Source organism: Melozone crissalis, unplaced genomic scaffold (assembly GCF_028551555.1).
Source record: "Melozone crissalis strain CALT ecotype California unplaced genomic scaffold, PUWL_Pcris_2 ptg000042l_1, whole genome shotgun sequence".
NCBI classification, from domain to species: domain Eukaryota; kingdom Metazoa; phylum Chordata; class Aves; order Passeriformes; family Passerellidae; genus Melozone; species Melozone crissalis.
Genome location: NW_026535820.1, coordinates 8342817 through 8362895, shown reverse-complemented (window position 1 = coordinate 8362895; position 20079 = coordinate 8342817). Strand labels below are relative to the sequence as shown.

Here is a 20079-nt window from a genome sequence, read left to right as displayed (position 1 = left end):
TGTGTTGCAGTTTTGAATCTGTAGGATAAGAGTTAGGGGCAAGCTAAAATATCTCATATTGCTGTCCATTAAGCTTTTCCCCTTTGGATTCATGTGTAGTTAAACACCACAGTTGTGCAGGAGCCAGTCTTCTGTATAAACAGTTGTTGTGTAATTAAGTACTGGAAGGCTCTTCCCAGGGAGGTGGTAGAATCACCATCTTTGGATGTGTTTAAAAAAAGACTGGACATGGCACTTGGTGCTATAGTCTAGTTGAGGTGTTAGGGCATAGGTTGGACTCAATGATCTTAGAGGTCTCTTCCAACCTCATTGTTCTGTGATTCTGTGATGTGCAAAGTGTATACATTTATTTTTTTTTAAGAACTACAGGAGAATAAACGCAAATGTTGAGTCCAACAACTAGAAAGCAGTTTGAGTGGGTGTTGTTACAAAGGTGCAGTTGCAGCTTGCCCTGCCTCCTGCTCCAACCCTCCAGCGAATAGCAGAGCCCCAGGGGAAGAGAGCTGGGGCTTTCTCCCTTTCACCTTCCACTACCGTGAGACCTGGCTACATTTCCCACCTTCCTGCAGCAGGCAGTCACTTCCTCAAGGAGTTTTACTCTCCTGAATGTGGCAGGGTTGGCTCATTTGCAGCAAGGTGGGTGCTCTGCTGGTGTGACAGCCTCAGTGCCCGAGGTGCCGCATTTATCATCGCCGGGCTCTGGCCCCAGCACCGGCTCCCGCAGCATTTGTCAGCGCTGAGCCGAGGCGCTGGCGCGGCAGCCAGCAGCCTCCAGGAGAGATAATTCTTATCGTGTGCGCTGCTGGCTCAGCTCTGTTCTGCCTCGCATGGTGACAATTTCTACCTGCCATCGGTGCCCCCTTTGGATCCAGTCATGCAGGCAGCAAACTGGATGTGTGTCCGTGCAGTGTTAGTGTTTGCACCCTCAATCTCCATCAGCAAACTTTGGGGAAGTGAACTCTTCTTCCTTTCCTAGTATATTTAGCATTCATTGTCTTCTGTGCTGACCTTGTTCTTTAAATTGCATTGGGACTTGTCTTGTTCGAGACGCAGGTCAGCAGGAGAACAGTCGAGTGTGGAAAACCACGCCGTCGCTGTTCACTGGGGTCAGAGCAGCACAAGTGACCTAAATTTGAAATGCTTCATACTCCGTGGCTGATCCAGCATCCTCAGGCTGCAGCCTGTCTGTCTGTTGCGGTTGCAGACCAAGAAGTGATTTTTTTGTTCAGGAGCAAGATTTTCACCAATTTAATCTACTAAAATTTGGAGTTTGGAAATCTGGGGCAAAATGGAGGGGAAAAGAGAAAGCAAGAGAAAGAAATGCAGAAAAAGACAACTTGTAATTGAGAAGCTTGAGTGAAACATAACATTTTGGTCATACAGTAGGGTGTGTTTTGGCAGTCCAATTTGTTAATTTTCTAGAACAGGCATGAAATCGCTGTATTTATGTATATAGGAATTAATAATAGCTTACAAAAGCAACACGTTAGCTTTTTTTGGGTGGGAGGAGAAACCAAGAGCTGCCTGAAGGCGAAACATATTTAATTCCCTTTTTTAACTTCTTTTTGTTTTAATTTTTTCGAGAGAGCTCCTTTTTCATTGTGTTCACTGCTGTTGCCCACACTGGTGCTGGAGGAGAGCATCTGTGCTGTCTGCATAAATTGATTTGGAGGGTGGCTGACCGTGCTTGGTGCTTCCTTCAGGTCACAGCTGCCATGGTTTGCAGGGTCCTTTATGCGTGCATGAGCACGGGCAAACACATCCAAGATGTGGGAGTGCGAGTTTGAGGAGAGCTTGGCATCAGCCCCCGCACACGCCGGCTGTGGTGCCTGCTCGCAGAAAAACACAGCTCAGAAAAAGCCAGGGAGGTTTTTCCTCTGTGAGGTGAAGCTTGTAGGAGCACGCCTGGCATTGCTTTTGTTGTTAAAAGCAGATAGGTTTTTGTTTGCTTGCTCCTAGGCCACTAAATGCTGCTGACTTCTTTCCTGACACCCAGTGATGGCACCAGCATCACAGGAAGGGAATCCTGTCATTCCCTCTTGGGCAAGGGACAAGCCCTGGGTCAGTGGTGGTGACCCAGGAGCACTTTCTGCAACTAATGTGAAAAATTTGGGGGGTTTTGGTAGGGCTTTTGAACACAACAGGGGAGAGGGTTTGGGGTGGATCCTCTCCCACCCCTTTTTTCCCTTAATTATGAGAAGTTTCTGAGTGATTGTGCTGGTTGAACCATCCAGAGGAAAGCATCAGCATTCCTGCAGGGGCTTGCAAGAATTTATACTGGGTTTTCGCTGACACCTATTTTTATATCAGAGATGGCAAAAACATACTGACATATCTAGTCTATCTGCTTGCGAATATATTTCATTTCCATATGCATCCAGCCTTGCAGTGTGTTTGATAAGTTGGGTTACTTGTTTTAGCTCATCTGTGCTTCTCCCTTCCCTTGGAGCTAATCCAGAAAATGTCTTGAAAAAAAAGGTTTTGTGGGGGGGAGAAGGAGATTTAATTTGCATCATGAGGAAAATATGAAGAGTTTTCACAAGATGTGATGACTATATTTGATATCCTGTAGGTTTTGTTAGCCTAGAAGTGATTTTTTTTTTCTCCTCTCTCTGAATCTGAGTGATCTAGGGGGATGGTGAGCATCTATTCTTATTCTTCTTCAGTATTTTAATCTAGGCTGCCCAGGGCAGTGGTGGGATCACCATTCTGGTACTCTGGTGTGTAGATGTGGCACATGGAGATGTGGCTTAGCAATAAACATGGTGATGCTGGGTTAAAGGTTGGCTCAATGATCTTAGAGGCCTTTTCCAACCTTAATGATTCTATAATCCTAATTATCTCTTCAGGTTTTAAGCTTTCTCCTGCAACACTGGTATTAATGGTGACATTTGACATTTCAGTTACTTGTTTTCTGCTGCTGATGAGTGAAAGTAGATAACTGAATTCAAGTGTGGGGGAAAAAAAGGAGTTTTATAAAGATTAGTAAGGTAATGTAAAAAAAATTCATGATCTGATATAGAAGTTTTCACTATCAGCATGGTATATATTTATCTTTTCAGTGCACATCACATTAAAAAGGTTAACATTGATACAACGTGGTGCTTCACTGTGAAAATGCAGCACTTTCAGATTTATGGAGCAATTTTGTGTGGTTTTTACTCCAAGTTATTGTGCTTTCATGTACTTCAAGAGAAATGCAAATATGTATGCATGTAGATCTTACATATTTACTGACATAAATTTCTTCAGAAAGAGCAGTAGTTCACTTTGTGAACTGTGGAAATTAGATAAATGGTCATACTTGTTAAATTTTATTTTTCGCTACTGAGAAGAAAACAAAATGGATTTACCCAAAGATTGTGCCCAAAAATCAGAATACTCTATGTTTATGCTGAAGTCCTGGAGCAATTACAAGAAACAAAGAGAATCTAAAAAGAAGGAATATGCAGTTATTTATTTTAAATACTGCCCAAATCGGTGGTTTTGACAGATATTTCTTGTTGACTATTGCCTCCCATATGTTTTACAAGGTAAAGCTTAAAAACCTGATTTTTTGATCTACCTACTCATTCCTGTTTTATCCTTTTGCTTTTATCCATGTATTTTAATCCAGAACTCATAATGAAATTCAAGCTTTCAGAAATTCAGTTCACAAAATCGGCAATTTAATGCATGGTTTGTCACTTTTACTTTTGTAACAGCTGTAAGATAAATAAAATAATGAGATATTTACAGCACAAGGTCAGGCAGTTTTTGTGATAGCAGCTTTTCATATAAGATTACAGCTAAAAAAGGGGGGAAGTGCTGAGTTACATAATTGACTAAGGTTTGACACTTAGAATTTGTGTTATAACAGCACTTCATAGGCTGTAGATGGGGCCGTTTCAAGTTCTGTTGTAAATCTGACTTTACAAGGCTTTAATGTTCTGTAGGCTAATAAAAATCACTCTAGGATTGAATGTGTGAAATAAAAAAAAAACTGTGTTTTTAATATTTTTAATGCTCAGGGTATTTTGCCATCTTTGTTTTTTGCCAAGATTGCATTGCTCTTGGATTTTTGAATAAATCTTAAAGATTACTACCTTCGTGTCTGAGGGAGGAGGGGCAAGAAAGAAAAGGAAAAAAAAATAAAAAGGCATCCCAAAAATAGAAGTCTTGCATTTGCACAGTAAAGTTTAAGGTATCAATGTGAGCTTTTGGCACTGGAGAAAAGGGCATAAATATTGAGCATGAAATATAGTGTAATAATAAGTGATAGCATTTTCACATGGTTGAAGTATAAGCCTTCCAGGAGCTACAGAGGATAAACTGTAAGCCCCAGAAAGTCAGCTTTTCTGGGAGACTGCCCCTGTGCACTGCACATCTCCTTGTTTGAAGCATCTGGGGCTGAAGAGGAGAGGAAATTGTCTGACCTGAAAATTTGAGGCTTTATGTAGCTTTTGCATGGTATTGTTTGAAGGATTCACCTGCCTGGCAAATACTATGAAAATGCCAACAGTTAGGAAGTGTGATTACAAACATCCGTCTCGATTCCACATAAGCAGCAGTGGCTCCCAGAAGGAGTTAGCCCTCAGCCAGACGTGCTGCCCTTTGCCATTTAGGCAATCTTGGTGCAGGGCTGCCGTAACAACCTGCCCGAGAAACCTCCTCCCTTCCCGTGGTGGTAGTGGAAACTCTAGGTCAGGAATACTGTGTTAACATTTCCCTCAATCCTCATGCTGCTTTGTCATTTATGCCAGCTGTATTCAGTACTGGAGTTGTTGTTTCTGGCTGCCTTGTCTCATCTGGAAGGAGAGGACTGTCACATGCAAGGGTGACACCAGGCCCGACCGTGACCTGCAAGGCTTTCAGTGGCCTCGTCTGGGGGAAGGAAATCCGTGCAAGAGCATAAACTTAGGGCCAGGAGGGCCTGGGAGCAAACACCTACAAATGTCTCACATCCCTGCTCCTTTCCCTGTGTCCATGGGCTTCAAGTCATGTTTCCTCAGAGAGTATGGGAAGCTTTCATCAGTGTTTGGTGACAGTGGCATCCTGCTGTGGTGTCCCAAGTACCTCTGGCATTGCTGTTCCAGCTGGTTTCCATGCACAGGGGGCATGTTGCATTTTGTGGCTGTTGGGTGAAGGAGAGAGAAGTGGGGAAGCTGTTGACTCTGCCCACCACATAAACTGTGCTGCAGAGACCCAAGGGAGCCCCAAGGGAGCCACCACAAAACCTGCAGCACACAGTGTCTGCTTTGGGCAAGGGCACACTGTTGTGCTGTTTTGTCTGTAATTCAGACACTGGGAGGGACCCCATGGGCTGGGCTGTGCTCTTTTGGGCTGGCAGAGATAACCAGGCTTGCTTTGCACAGGTGCGCAGAGACCTGCCAGGGATAAAAGGGGAAATCAGGATATGTAGGATAAGGATATATTAGGATAATGTAGGATAAAAGCAGCTCCAAAAGATAGTGTATCCTCTCACCTTGGTCCCGTGGCCAGCTGCCAATTCCCCCCAGACAGCTCCAACATGGGCTTAAATGAAGTTAAGACTGCTGACTGTTTATCTAACATTGTTCATTGTTCTGCACAGGCAATTGCAGAAATTAAGGAATCAAATATGGGAGTAAAAAAATATAGTTTCTTCAGATTTTTACATATTGCCTTCATTCCGCATATGTAAGAAGCTGTGGTCCACAGCTTTCCTCACAGTTAGGCAAGAAAGTAGCTTTTCTTTGTTAAACACTGTTGCTTCAGGGTGGAGAGGGAGAGATTGAAAATTTAGGGGAATCATGAAACTGTCTCCCTCAGATATACTCTGTGGTAAAAAACAAAGGCTTTTTATTAGTATTATTTGTCCTATAGCTAGATCTTCCCTTGAACACTTTTGGGTGCTGTGTTCTTTACTCGTGTTTTCTGACTTGGGCTTAAAACTTCCAGGCAGCTGGGATCTTCCTTTCCTTAGTTCTTGTCCACAAGGAATTACTGGAAGAGAGAGAAGTTCCTGCAAGAAGTAAGGCAAGGACAGGAGCTTCAGGTGAGCACATCAGAACTCCTCCTAGAGAAAGAGAATTAAGGGTCTTTGGTGGTATGAATGCTTTATTTGCCTCGATTTGCATCCTTTGAATTCATATCTTACTGAAGTCATGCTCTATCATGACAGTTGTTCAAGTGCCCAATATTTTAAGCACACACAATAGCAAAATCCTTTTAAAATGATGATACCTGGTTGGAGTATATCTGATTGTGTGTTAGAACTGTTAGACGTAGGAGGTTTTGTTTTAGGAAGTGTAAAGTAATGTGCCTGCAGGCAGCTGTGCAGCTTTGGTGTGAGGAGGACTCTGCTGGATGGTTTCAGAGGCGTAAAACAAACAAAAAAAGTGCACTCATTTTAACCCTCAGTGCCTTCTGTAGTTTCATTTCAAAGTACAGAATCTCTTACTTTATGCAGTTTCTATTCCTAGTGAGGGTTTAGTTAAGGGACAGAAGCACAGACAAGTCTGAGCACAGATCAGTTGTTTGCTTTGCTTTTATGTGCTTTGGTGTCAGCAGTGCGTGGTGAATTGGCAGCACAGCAAGTCCTGTGATAAGAGAGAATGTCTGGGCCTTAGACTGTGCCTATGCTCCACCTTGAAATCCTCTGGGTATCTCCTGCTCTGAATGGGGTTGAACACAACATGAGGGCTACGTTCTTACAGATAGTGAGAAAGCATCTGAGCAGTTATTTTTCTCAAGAGGTGCTGATTTGAGGGGAAAGGAGGAGGGCAGAAGGTGCTCTGTGTTGGCATTGTGGTGCAAGGGGCTGCTTGTGGGTACCACCTCTGCTTGTGTTATGGAGGTTCCAGGACAAAAAAAGCCAGGTTTAGGAACACACATATTTTTAATTACATAAGCCTTTGGGGGTGGCTTTGTATTCTCATCTACTACCAGATCAGAAAATAGGAGTAGTCTTACTAAGCCTTTTGCCACATGTTTGTTGAGGTTGTGGAAGCACACAGCAAGGGTTTTGTATTGTGTAGAAAGTGAGTTCTTCCTTGGAGATCTGCTTATTTTTACTTTTGAGTGTGTGTAGATTTAACTGAAGATCGTGTATTCACACAGTTGTGCTATTTAAGTTAATGTGGGGTGACTCAGTGTGTATTCACTGCTGCAAGCCCTCAGCGACTTCGACAGAACATTTTATTGTCTGAAGACAATGCTAATAATGATAGCATTAAAACAGCGTTGGAATTTCACAAGACAATATTCTGTTCCCAGAACTGCCCAGGGTCAAAGAGATTTGCCATTGTCAGACAGGGGAACAGGAGCTGGCCTGCAGTGCAAACAGTGCCCTCCGCTTCCTCTGGGCTGGGCTGGGGCGTCCTGCCCCTCTCTGCTCCTGCTGCCAGGAACCTGCTCCAGAGTTTGTCACAGCTGTGAGCACCCCTGCAAAGCAAGCACTGCAGCAGTTGGCTCTGCTGAGAGCTGTGGGAACACAGCCCCTTCCCAGGATGATGCTACTCTAGGCTGCTTTCATCCAACAGGTGAGCTATCTTGGCCAGCTGAAAGGGCTGCAGGCTCTTCTTTGGCTGCCCCCACCTATCTCTGCTCTGGTGTTTGGTCCCACCAGGTGTGCAGTTTGCTGAAGGAGAATCTGGGATAGGTGTAGTGTTATACATTGTGGCTGCTATGGCATTCCCATAACTCACAAAGCAGTAATTCAGAAGTGATGCAGTTTATATTGGTTGTGCATTTCTTTGTGGAGGGGTTGTAGGATGAAACCAATGCGACAGTGGTGACAAACAGAGGGCAGCTGTGCTGTCTTTGTAGCTGAAGTATAGGTTATAAGTGCAAATAAGTTGTTCATTATGAAATTAAAAAGCATTACATATGTATATTATTAATCCTTAGCACCACTTATTACTGTGTAAAAACAATAATAGTTTCCTGATCAAGAGTTGTTAATAGTGCTTGGATCCTGAAAGCAAAGATGCAGAGGTGGAAGCTGTGTGCATTTGTTCTTTCATAGGAAATACTTAAAGCAAAACATTTCTACCCTCCTAACTACTCCTTTGCAGCAGGTTCCTGGTTTGCTGGTGTAATAGTCAGATTGGGTAATGACAGCACAGACAATAAGATGAGAAAATTAACTGAAGCAGAGACTTGGCAGTGCAGAGACACTGCCTGGAAACCTCACCAACTGCAAACCACATTTGTAGTATCATGGCTTACATCCAGTGGGGACAGCATCTGCAGTGCAAAGCCATTTGGAGGCTCACTGGTGGTGAGCACAAAGTTTGCTCTCTGCATTAGTAACTAGCAGATAAGATAGCTGTGAATCTGTCTTGCACTGAACATCCTTAAGGTGAGAATCCCCTGAGTACTTGCTTCTTTAATGACTCCCAGCAGCATTTCCCAGGAGCCACGTAACAAAGTACCAGGGGGTTGGGCTTTGATTTCAGAAGCTTCATTATGGAGTTGTGCTTATCTCTTCAAATGGATCCTTTCAAAATGTGGTTTGTGTTTGGTGGGGATAGTGAAGAAAAAGAGCTGATTTAAGGAAAAATGAATGGGGGAAGTGTCACATGCTTTGCAGTGTTGAGATTCCAGGCATCCTTGCTGTGAAAAATGGGAGTTTAATTACCCAGGTTTTGTGTGGGTTTGCTGAGTTGCTTTAGTTTGTTTGTCCTCTGTCAGTCTCTAATAATGCTATTATTTACTTTCACTAAACAGAAAAAATTAATTCAATGCTCTCTGTTGCTCAGTGTCTGCCGGCAATACTGGTACTGAGTTGTGTCCCTGCAAATATTGGTTTGTTCTTGCCTGTACTGGTGGCAGAAACAGTGGGAAGAGTCAAACAGTCTAACTCAATATTGCTTACGTATCTTGTATTTTCTTTTGACAAAATCATTGCATGTTTCTGTGAGCTGCAAGGACCAGATGACATCATTGTTGAACTGGCTAGTTCAGTCCATGTGATATGTACCTTAGAACTTTATGGAGTACTTTTGGCAGTTTCCCTGCCTAATACATCTTTTGGGGCATCAGAACATCTCCTTTGATTAGACAGTTTCTAAATAGCAGCAATTGTGATATTGGCCACTTCATTTTTGTCCCAGTATATCATGTGTGCCCCTATGTATCCCTGCATATCTGTATCACCAATACAGGGAATTTGGGGTGTGTTTTCAGCATGGCAACCAGACTTGCACAGAGTGGCACAGCCCATCAGCCCTCTGTTTAGCCTCTACTGCCAGTTAAACACTGGCATTAGCAGCTTTTTATCCTTCTCACCCCCTTTCCTGGACTGATTCCTTAATGCTGTACACAAAGCAGTCCTGCACAGCACTGCCTGTTAAGTCACTGCCTTGCTGAATAAATTACAGGTGCCTGCTGCTAAAAAGGAAGAGATGATGCTTTTCTTTCTCTGCGTGGTTCTTGTTCTCTTCCTCATGTTTTCTTGATTTTCTCAAGTCATCCTGTTTTGTTTGCTGTTGTCAAGTAAATCACCGAGAGATGCAAAAAGCAAAACAGCAGAGAGAATGCCCAGTGCATACTAAAAAGCAAATATTCCAGTCTTTCAAGCATGGAGAAATGGAAAGAGGTGGATATAGATGGTGATGAATTTAAACATGTACTTATTTATTACTCTGCCTTCCATGTCTGGATCATCTGCTGCTGAGGAGAGGGTGAGACAAAGAAACTCTTGATTTTTGGCACCACTGCAATGAGGTGGCAAGATGAGATCACAGAATTGTATAGGCTGGAGGGGACTTGCAGAGGTCACCTAGTCCATCCTGCTGACCAGCCTGAATCCCATCTGATCAGGTTGCCAAGGCCATGCACAGGACACTTTTCATTATCTCCAAGGATGAAAGTCCAGCAGACTCTCTGGACTTCTGTTTCAGTGATTCACTTCCCTGAAAGTAAAAAGTTTTCTCCCCTATATAAGGCTGTAATGTCCCATGTTGCAGCTCTGGTTGATGCTCCCCTTCCTCCCTGTGTACCTTTGAGGACAGTCTGTGTCCCCTCCCATCAGGCAGTGCCAGGTAGTGGGCAGGTCTCTCCCTGTAGCCCTCTCTTTTCATGACTGAGCAAACACAGTGCCCTCACCCTCTCCTCCTGTGCTCCAGCTCCTCAACTGGCTGTGGCACCGGGCAGCCTGTGCTGCTCCTGGCAGCGTGGCTACAGGAAAATCTATTTTCTGTGCTGCATCCCATGAGTACCCTGATTTCTCTTTTCACGTCAACCGACCTTAATTTCTTTCCTTTTTCAACCTTTTTGCATGAAATCTCCAAAACAGTAGCATTTTCAAGCTATAGCTTTCATCATAGTATTGTATGATGTCACCAAACTCTATGTATGATAGTAGAAAAGAAAAAAAGCAACTGTTAAGTCTTAGCTCAGTTGCTTTTATCTCTCATCATGTTCATTTTTACAACTATACCCATCCAGCAAGACTTGATCCTGACTTTTTTTCTTGAAGAACTTAAAATGTGTTGTCCAGTGTGAAATTAAATATTCTGCAGTCAAATGCAAACATCCAACCCAAAAAGGCAGATGCTACTCCAGGTCCAGTATCTATGTGTAAGTCATATTATGTTAGCAAATGAAGTGGAAAAATGGCTCTTAAATAGTTTCTTCTGCTGCTCGCCTATTTTTTTATATTAAGTTGCCCCTGGTATTTCAAGATTTTCTATCCATTTGCTGTATACTCTCACAGCAAATCCAAGCACAGTTTAGCAGGGCGAAGAACATTTGGAGACTGGCTCAGTGCCCAGAGCCTGCTTTTAACCTCTGTCTTTCTCAGCAGCACTGAGTGTGGTGTAGATATCCAACATTTCCCAGCTATGGGAGAAAAAAGAAAATTTCAAGATATAATTTCTGAATCTTAGTGAATCGGGTGTAACAAATTAGTGAATCAGGTGTAACAAATACTGGCCTAAAAGAAGACCTCAGATTGTAAAGATCCTAAGAAGCAGGATCAGGCGTGCTCAAACATTCAGGTTAATGAGCAGAGAGCTATGGCATTTGATGAATTCTCATGTAATTTTGAAAGATATCCACTATCTCCCAGCTGAAAATTCACGCCGTTATTCTGTATATATATATTCTAAAAACATTATGACCATTAAATATTGTCTAATATATGTATAAATTCTGCATGGCTAATTTAGACTTTGGACGATTCATTTTCTTCTTAGAAGTATTTTTGAGAATTCCTCTAGAGTAATCCACCAACTCATCAAGGAACTATTGAGTATAAGTTAAAGGAAATACTATTTCAAGAGATTGACAACTTGATTTTATGTTGTTATTTCTCACTGACTGAAGAAATTGGATCTGTCTTTCCATCCCTAAAATAAAGTAATCCCCACACAATATTGAAGCACTCGTGAAGAGCTGTTGCTCATAGAATGATGTTCCTCTTGGAACTTGAAATAATGTGCACCCCTTTACAAGGTGCATGAATAAAATATTAGACAGGTAGAGTTTGTGACCTAGTTGAAAGTTATGTGCATGATCTCTTCTCCTTGGTTGAACTGAGGAGTCATCTGGAGTGGGGGATATCTTTAAGTAAAACAAACCTTATCTGAGTTTTTGGTTTTGTTTCTTTTAGTGAAAGGGTCATTTATGAATATGTGCTTTTTTGATTTAGGGCTGAGCTTAAAATAGCTAGACATCCGAAAACTTAATATGCACAGTGAAATTTAATTAGGCAACTGCATAAAATCAAAGGGATTCTTTTGTGGAAAGGAAGCAAGAATCCCCTTTTGGTACTTTCAGCACACATGCAGCTAAGTCCTGTTTTCATCTCCTCCTCTTGAGCAAGAGGTGTTAATAATAGATGTGTATGATCTGCTGCCAGGGGTGATGGGCCAGGGATGTGAGCAGGAATGGACTATATTCCTTTCTCTTTCATGGTGCCTTCTTCATGTAGCCAAAGTGCACAAAGTCTGATATTTCAGAAGGCAGTCTTCAACTTTGTACATTCCAATTTGATTTGCTAAATTTGGTCTCTGCAGACACCAAGCACCTATTTCATGGTCACAGTTTGACTTTTGGATGCTAAGTACCTCTTGAAAGTATACACAGAATTTCTGAATTTAGGCTTAATTAAGCATTTTCATGAAAGATACAAGCCTAGCTTTTTCAGTGTCTGAATTAATCTTTTTTTTTTGGTAAAAATTATGAAAAAAGTATATCTGTTTATAAAAACCTTCTTATATCTATAATATGGATTAATTGTTGGGAAAGATAGTAAGCTTCAAATATGCTCCAGTTACATCTCTCCAACTTATTTATTTTAAAAATTGGTTTTCTTTTTTGGTAGATTAGACAATACCGAATAAAATTATATTTGTTAAAAAATCTGTTCAATGTTAACTCTCAGAATGAGAGGCTACCTGCACTATTTGTCAATCATAATTATGTGAGACTCGGTTAAAAAAAGCCAACAAAACACAGAATCACAGAACTAGGTTGGAAAAGACCTTTGAGATCAACACAAAAAAACACCATGAAAGTGAAGAAACAGAGAATTCCATTAAGGGAAACACCAGGTACACTTTCTGAGCAAGATCACTGACACATCCAAATATGAATATTTCATATAAACCATCACACTTTTTAAAACACCTTTTGCTGGCAGTTACCAAAGCCAGCAAAATTTCCCAATGTTTCATCCAGGCAAAGGTCAGTGATGAATTGAATTTCATTCTCTTAAACATTTCCATTTCTTTTGTGTGGCTGTGTCACTGCCTTGATTGTTTGGAGTTTGTTTTGGTTTAGTTTTCCCCTCATTACTTTTATTTTTCCAAAAAAAGCTATGAGATTAATATTTTTGCAAATAAGGATGTTTAAGAGGTTTTTTGTGGGTTTTTTTTCTTTCTTTTTTTTTTTTTTTTTTTTTTTTTTTTTTAACTCATGGGAAACATGTTGGAAGTAAGCTTTTCTGTGTCATGCAATTTGTGGTTCCCACCTCCTGGTGTATTTAATGCACTGTGTGCTCCTCTGCAGAGCATGGGCAGCAGCTTCCAGCTCCCTCTCCACTCATTTCCAGCTTGGCCAGCTTGGGCACAGAGCATTCCTCTCTGTTTGTCTGCACATGTTGGTGTGTGGTGTCCTAGTAAAGATTTGTTGTCATCCAGGTAGCTCAAATAAAGTTTCATGTGTGGTTTTCACTTTTCCTGTTGTGGTATTTCATGATTTTTAATGTTCAAGGGCAAGACTTCTCTCAACCTGTATGAAGGCAAAAAGGAGAGCAGCTATATAAAGTATAGCAGCTATAGAAAGTATATTTAGGTATAAATTTTTTAGCTTTTCATAAGATGCATTTAGTTGGCATGATGGTGTCTATCTGAAAATTGTTTCATAATAATTTAATCCCATTTTTCTTTCATTTCAGTTTCCATCAGCAAGGCAAAACAGTCTTTGCTTTAATTGTTCTTCATTAAGATTCATATCTCTGAGATTAAACTGAGATAAGCTTTGGCAGTTCTCAGGTTGTGGTTGTCTAAAGAGGAGCCAGTCTGAGAATAAAACTCAGACTGTTTTCCTGCAAGTAAAAATAGGAAAAATCAGCTGCAATCCCTGAATCCTCACTGGAGTGCCTGCATGCTTACCCCAGGCACGGGGCACACCATGCTTCTGAGTTAAGAGATGCTCAAGAAGACACATCCTTGACAATGCCTTTGAGAATTTGTTATGAGATGTGTCCCTCTGCTGATAATATCCAGGGACAGATGTCTCTTCCATTCTTCAGATGTATCTCAAATAAGAAATCCAGATGTTAGGCTGGCCTCTTTCTCCATTTTAAAATCCTCACTGGGCTCTTGCTTACGTGGCAAACGCTTTGGTCATTCCTTCCTTTGGGGTTTTTAAATTTTGAATATGCAATGCCAGTCACAGTACTCTGAGATTTGTTTTTCTCATATCATGGGTGCTTTTTATTGTAGGAATATTCAGCTGGCAAGGGACCAGCTGAAGGGATCACTGGTGGAACAAGGTGGAGTTTGCTGTAGTTTTGTGTGTTATGTTCACATTTCAGTGACTCCTGGTTCTAAAGGTCTCAACCTCATTGTGAAGATCTTATTTAATGAGTCTTCTAAATGTGTGGTATTACTGGAGTGGCCTGGCACCACAAATGGCAGGAGAGTTTCTGTTCTGCCAGTACCCAGCCTGGGTGTGGCTGTTCCCAAGTCAGTCAGTCTGTGTGGAAAAGGAGCATCACTCCTGCCCGAACAGTTTGCATATCCTTTTGCTTACCAAATGGTTAAAAAAATAAATTTCTAAAAAATGGCAAAAATGTTTAGAATTTATCTAGTTACAAACTTAATTTTAGATGCACAAATCTCCTCATATTGGTTGTTAAAATTTTCCACTTGACCTTGGATTTCAGCAGCAGATAAGTGATTTCCTGTTGAAATTAGGATAATGAGCCATTGCAGTATGCCAGCTGCCCAGCCATTGTGGACTGTTTTTCTAGGCATTCCAGGAGGATTTTTTTGGAAAGAAATTTGAATGAGTGTGGGACTTTACAGAGAAAAAAGCAACAGAGAAATGTCAGATAAGAGGAGAAAGTGGTAGCTCACACCCATGTAATTAAAGAAGTTAATATTTTTTTACAGTCTGAGTCTAGTCCAGAGTTTCTTATCTTGGTTTGGTTTGCTCCCTGTCTAGGTGAGGCATTTTCTGCCCTTACAGAGGAGATTAAATCTTAGCTGAAGCTCAGAAGGGAAACCAGCTTTGTGTATGCCACTCAGTGTCATGATTTTTGTGATTTTGAGAAGTCTGATATTGGCTGTCCTTATGTTGTTTTGGATCTCAGATGGTTTAGAGTATTTTTTGGGGTTTTTTTTCTCTTTCTTTTCTTCCTCTCTCTCTTTTTTTCCCTCCATAGGGAACTGAAAAGGTAAGGACAGTTGCTTTAAATATTCATGTTGAGGCCATTTGTGCCTGTCTAGTAGGAGCCAGTGACCAATCAGTTCTTTGCACATATCTCAGCTGCTGTGTGTTTGGCACTAGATCAGCATATCTATTATTGATTTTTAAGAGAAGCACTGTGGGGGCACCTAATGTTCCTAAGAGGAAGTATTGCAGAGATCAATCTTTCCTGTTGGAGTGAACCAGGCTGGATGGGGCTTTGAGCCAGCTTGGTCCAGTGGAAGGTGTCCCTGGCCATGGTGGGGGTGTTGGAACCAAATGATCTTTAGGGTCCCTTCGAACCCAGGGATTAATCTCTGATATAAATCTGCTTGCACAGGCCTTGTTAAGTTGCTTAAAGGGAAAAAAAAAGAAAGATTGTCAGTGAGGAAGGAATGGAATGGTGACTGCACACCATGGCAGCTGTGCCCCACTGTGCCTGCCTGCAGGAAGCTGGTCTGTCCACCACCAGGAAGAAGCACTGAGCTCTCAATGGTAACAAACATTTTCAAACTCTGCTGTGCATCCAGTGTAAAGCTGTGCAGCAACATATCCTGCTGTATTTTCATCTGAGTCATACAACTGCAGGAGAAATGAAATCCTGGGCCTCCAGATCTAGGAAGAATGCAAGAAAGAATTTAGAAGCACCTGAGAATCAACTATAGCAGTTGTCAGACATAAGTTGCCTTCTTGGAGGCCAAACATTCGATATTGGTTTATCACAAGAGGGTTGGTTCTTCCAATGCAGGGCTGGCCTGGTATTCTACTGTAAATTCCATGGAAGGAGTGGGACAAGCAGAGTCTGTTTATTTCTTGTCTATTTATCATTTTCCTTTCATATTTTCATGGAGAAAAACATGTGCATGTAAATTGTTGGTGTCCTTTCTGGGTTCTTCTGCATTGAAACTGAGCCATACAGGGAGGTAGCTGGAGTAACCAAAACTTGGTGACAGAGGTCTGGCATGGTGCTTGCTAAACACATAAGAATTGCACTTGCATGAGTAATTAGAACATGAAAAATATTCATGTGAGACCTCTTATGCTAAACAGTATAATAAATTGGGAAAGGAGAATCTGGTGCTTTCAGCTATCCTGATAAGTCCTTGCTCATAAATTCTACTGAAATTTATGCTATATTCTTCATTTTCTCTACTTTTTCTTGCAGTTCTGCGTTAATGTTTAAAAATATTCACTGTGGTGTATGTGGCCCTTCTCAGCTGTGTTAAGGGTGCTGTGTTATGAGATTTGTCTGAGATGTGTTGCTGAAGGGCACTGTTTTGGACTGATAAAGTGCTGCTGGACATGTATTACCAGAGCAGTTCATCTGCTCAAACAGGGCACTTAGTACAAGGTTCTGCCTTGGGCTGCTCATCCTGCACCTACCAGTGCTGCCTGCCTGAGGATTTGCTGTCCTGCTGGCAGAGGCTTGAGTCCTCACAGAGGGCTGTCCACACTGCTGCTGCACAGTCCCATGCATGAGAATATTGTGTGCTATGTTGAAGAATTTACACAGTCTGTAACTTAGTTCACAACTTGGTCTGCCTCCACATTGCTCTGTAAGCTTTATCCACTGACAGTTTTGTCAGTGCACTCTGCTGTTGCAGATGCTGAATAGCATCATTGGGGTTTTGTTCTGTGGCGTGAACGATGAAACCAGTCGTGCACTGAAAGCTCCACAGAACATTTATCTGTTTGAGTTTTGTATGTGTATCTTCTAAAGTCATTTCTGTCCTGGGTCCAGAGCCAAGCTCAGTAAAGACTGTGTGGTGTGTGCTTTCCTGGTTGTTTCACAATTTAATGGAGACCCTCTTGGGAAATCCTTGAGACCTAGAGCAGTATGTTTATTGTGGCACCAGAGGATTCCAGCAACTCACTGTACAGTAACTACTCCAGTATTAATACTTCCACTTTTTATTACTGTGACCTCTTTAGAACATAAAATAGACTATACAATCTTAACATAGTGTACACTGGTGTTCACTAAACAGCAGTGCATTTCATAGTTCACACTGACATTCATATCATAAATGTGTCTGCTTGAATTATTACTATTGGAATAAGCCACATGTATGTTAGTCATTATGTCTATATACTTGTATCATTTAGAAAGTAAAAGTGTATTCTTGTTGGTACAGGAAGATGAGAACTCTTTTGTGCATGCACTTATGTGGTAACTGTGTATTGGAGCTCTCTTAAAAGTCATTATGGTATTGGGTCTTCCTTAGCTTGGCATTTCTCCCCTTCTGCTGGCAGTCACTGGCCTCACAGCAGAAAGGAAAACTGCTTCTCCCCTTCCTCCATTACTGCTTTTTTTTTCCACATAAAAAGATGTGTAGAAAGCTGTATCCCACAGGAGAGGTGTTTTCCTCACTAAGAAATACACTGACTTATTTTTCCCTTACCTATTGCATACACAAATGCTTAATTACAGGAAAATTATCTCAAAATTTTAAAATTACATGCTTTTCTGTCAGTCTATTTATTGTGAGGATATTTGCAATAATTTTTAGCAGGTGACACAAAATGTAAATATTTGGGGTTTTTTCTGTGTGGACTTTAATAACTGGTTTAAAACTCCAAAAACTAGGTAATAATTTTGTGTAGAAAAAGGAGAAGGTGTTGCACATGAAATGAAAGATGTATTGATTGACTAGATGGGAGTAGTGTTTTGTAAAGACAATACTGCCATGGTTTTAAAAAGCATTGTCTAAAATAAATGTTTTAGAAGAGGGAAAGAGACTAAAAAAAAAAAAGTAAATTTTTGCATATAGACATGTAAAAATCAGAGTAGATTTTTAGTGTTTTTTGTTGTTAGCTTGGAACATATCCTGTCATCCCTCCCAGCAAGGGAGGTGTGGAGGGTTTTTGAGCACACAAATATTTTGCTCTTTGGCCTTAACTTTGAGTATGGAAAAATAGACCATCACTGTAGATTCCATATTTTCTTGTCAAAATCAACTAGCAGCTGCCCTGAAATAACACTAACATTTACATATTGATGTTTTCCCTCAGTTACTTGTAAAGTAGCTGACATTGATTCCATGCCCTACTAAATTTTTATCATAGAAACCGAGTTGTGGTTTTTTCTTTGCAGTATTTTCTCTCTTTCTTTATTTGGAAATAGCCAAGAACACAACAAAAGAGATTGTTTATCTATAACAGGAACTTAAAAGGCACCTTTTTTTTGTCCTTCATCGGTGAATTAAAAATTAGATTTTGGCCCTGTTTGCATTTACTCATTGATCCCCAGCACAGATGCATTTCATCTCACACATCAGATACTGCATCATGTGCAAGCTTATGTTCTGAGACTTCCCTAATGACCTTTTAATTAGTTGTTGTTATTATTACACAGCTCACAGGCTTCAGCCACGTTGATGCCATCATTTATCTCACCTTTCATGTGAAATAGTCCCAATTTCTGCTGTGGCTGCCTTGCACTTCTTCCCCTCCCTTCCCCTAGCATGGACTGGCTTTGGTGTCCTGTTTCCATGACCTTCAACACTGACATACATGCACCTGCAGTGTTACTGCTATGTTGTGTTTTAGGGGTTTTTAATGCCTTTTTCATAAAATATTTTTTGTCTTTTTTTTTTTTTTTCAGAGTCCTCTGGAGCATTACGTTCCCCTGTTTGGAGTGTGGACAAGAGTTTGGCATTCTGCTTTTACAGGTACCTTTTTGAATTAAAATGCACATTTTTTCCCCCCCAGGGGCTGATAAAAAGAAAGCTGTTCCAGAATGATTTTACTATGTCCTCCTCTGCTATCTTGTTGTGATAATGAGTTTCTCTTCCTCCACCTTTACTAGTCCATCGGATTGGCAGATTCATTGGTTGCAAGTATATTGTTGAATGCCATTCCAGAAAGATTGAGGCTTTCTCTTCTCTTGCTGGCCTCAGTCACACAGCCATGTAGGTGTTGCAGAATCCTTTTTGGAAGTACTCCAGTAGTTCCAGGCTTTTTCTCACCCTTTATTCCCAACCTGTACTTTGGTTACAGTTGCTCCATTCAGTAAATTTGTTTTAGCTTTTACAATGGAGACCTCCAGTGCAAGTAAACACTTCTTGCCTTAGTCCTGCAGAGCTTTCTATTTATTTCTGTTACTTACCTGACTCCTTTTTGGAAGTGTTCCAGTAGTTCCAGGCTTTTTACCATCCTTTATTCCTGGCCTGTACTTTGGTTACTGTTTTTCCATTCAGTAGATTGTATTAGCTTTTTATAACAGAGACCTTCAGTGCAGATGAGCGCTGGTAGGCTCAGCACTTCAGAGCTTTCTGTTGCTTATTTGGTTATTACTACTGCTTTCCAAATACTGAGTCACACAGAATCAGAGAATGGGTGAGGTTGGAAAGGGCCATAGTGGGTCATCTGGTCCAAGCTCCCCGCTTAAGCAGCATTATCCTAAAGAACATGGTACAGAATTTTGTCCAGACAGTTTTTGAATATGTCCAGTGAGGGAGACTCTACATCCTTTCTGGGCAATGTGTTCTAGTGCTTGGTAAAGAAGTTCTGCTGGTAAAGAAGTTCTTCCTCATATTCAGGTGGAACTTTCTGTGGATCAGATTCTGCCTGTTGTTCTGTTGCTTCACACCTCTGAGAAGAGCCTGGCCCCATCCTCTTGGCACCCTCCCTTCAGATACTGATAGACATTGATGAGGTCCTCTCTCAGTCATCTCTTCTCAAAGCTGAACAGGCCCAACTCCCTCAGTCTTTCCTCATAAGAGAGATGCTCCAGTCCCTTAATCATCTTTATTGCCCTTTGCTGGAGCTGCTCCAGGAGCTCCATCTCTCTTGTCCTGAGGAGCCCAGAACTGACACAACACTCCAGATGTGGCCTCACCAGGGCTGGGGAGAGGGGCAGGATCATCTCCCTCAACCTGCTGGCAATGTTCTTCCTAATGCAGCCCAGGACACCTTTGGCCTCTTGGCCACCAGAGCACTGCTGGCTCATGGGAAGATGTTGTCCACCAGGACCCCCAGGTCCTTCTCTGCAGAGCTGCTTTCCAGCAGGTCAATCCCCAGCCTGTGCTGGTGCTTGCAGTTGTTCCTCCCCAGGTGCAGGACCCTCCCTGCATTTGCCCTTGTTAAACTTCAAAAGATTCTTCTCTGCCCACCTCTCCAGACTGTTGAGGTCCCTCTGAAGGACTACACAGCCCTCTGCAGAACTGACCACTGCTCCCAACTTGGTGTCATCAG

The 20079-nt window shown here is 41.6% G+C and overlaps 1 protein-coding gene across 4 annotated transcripts in view; it reads left to right on the top strand.

The window, feature by feature from the left end:
• The window catches only part of FAM110B (family with sequence similarity 110 member B), a 118661-nt gene that overhangs the window by 76305 nt on the left and 22277 nt on the right, over nucleotides 1-20079 (top strand). For all 4 annotated transcript variants that reach the window (XM_054284969.1, XM_054284970.1, XM_054284971.1 and 1 more), the window contains one exon: nucleotides 18488-18554. The gene's annotated coding sequence lies outside the window, so the exon portion shown is untranslated. The remainder of the gene's footprint in view (nucleotides 1-18487; nucleotides 18555-20079) is intronic.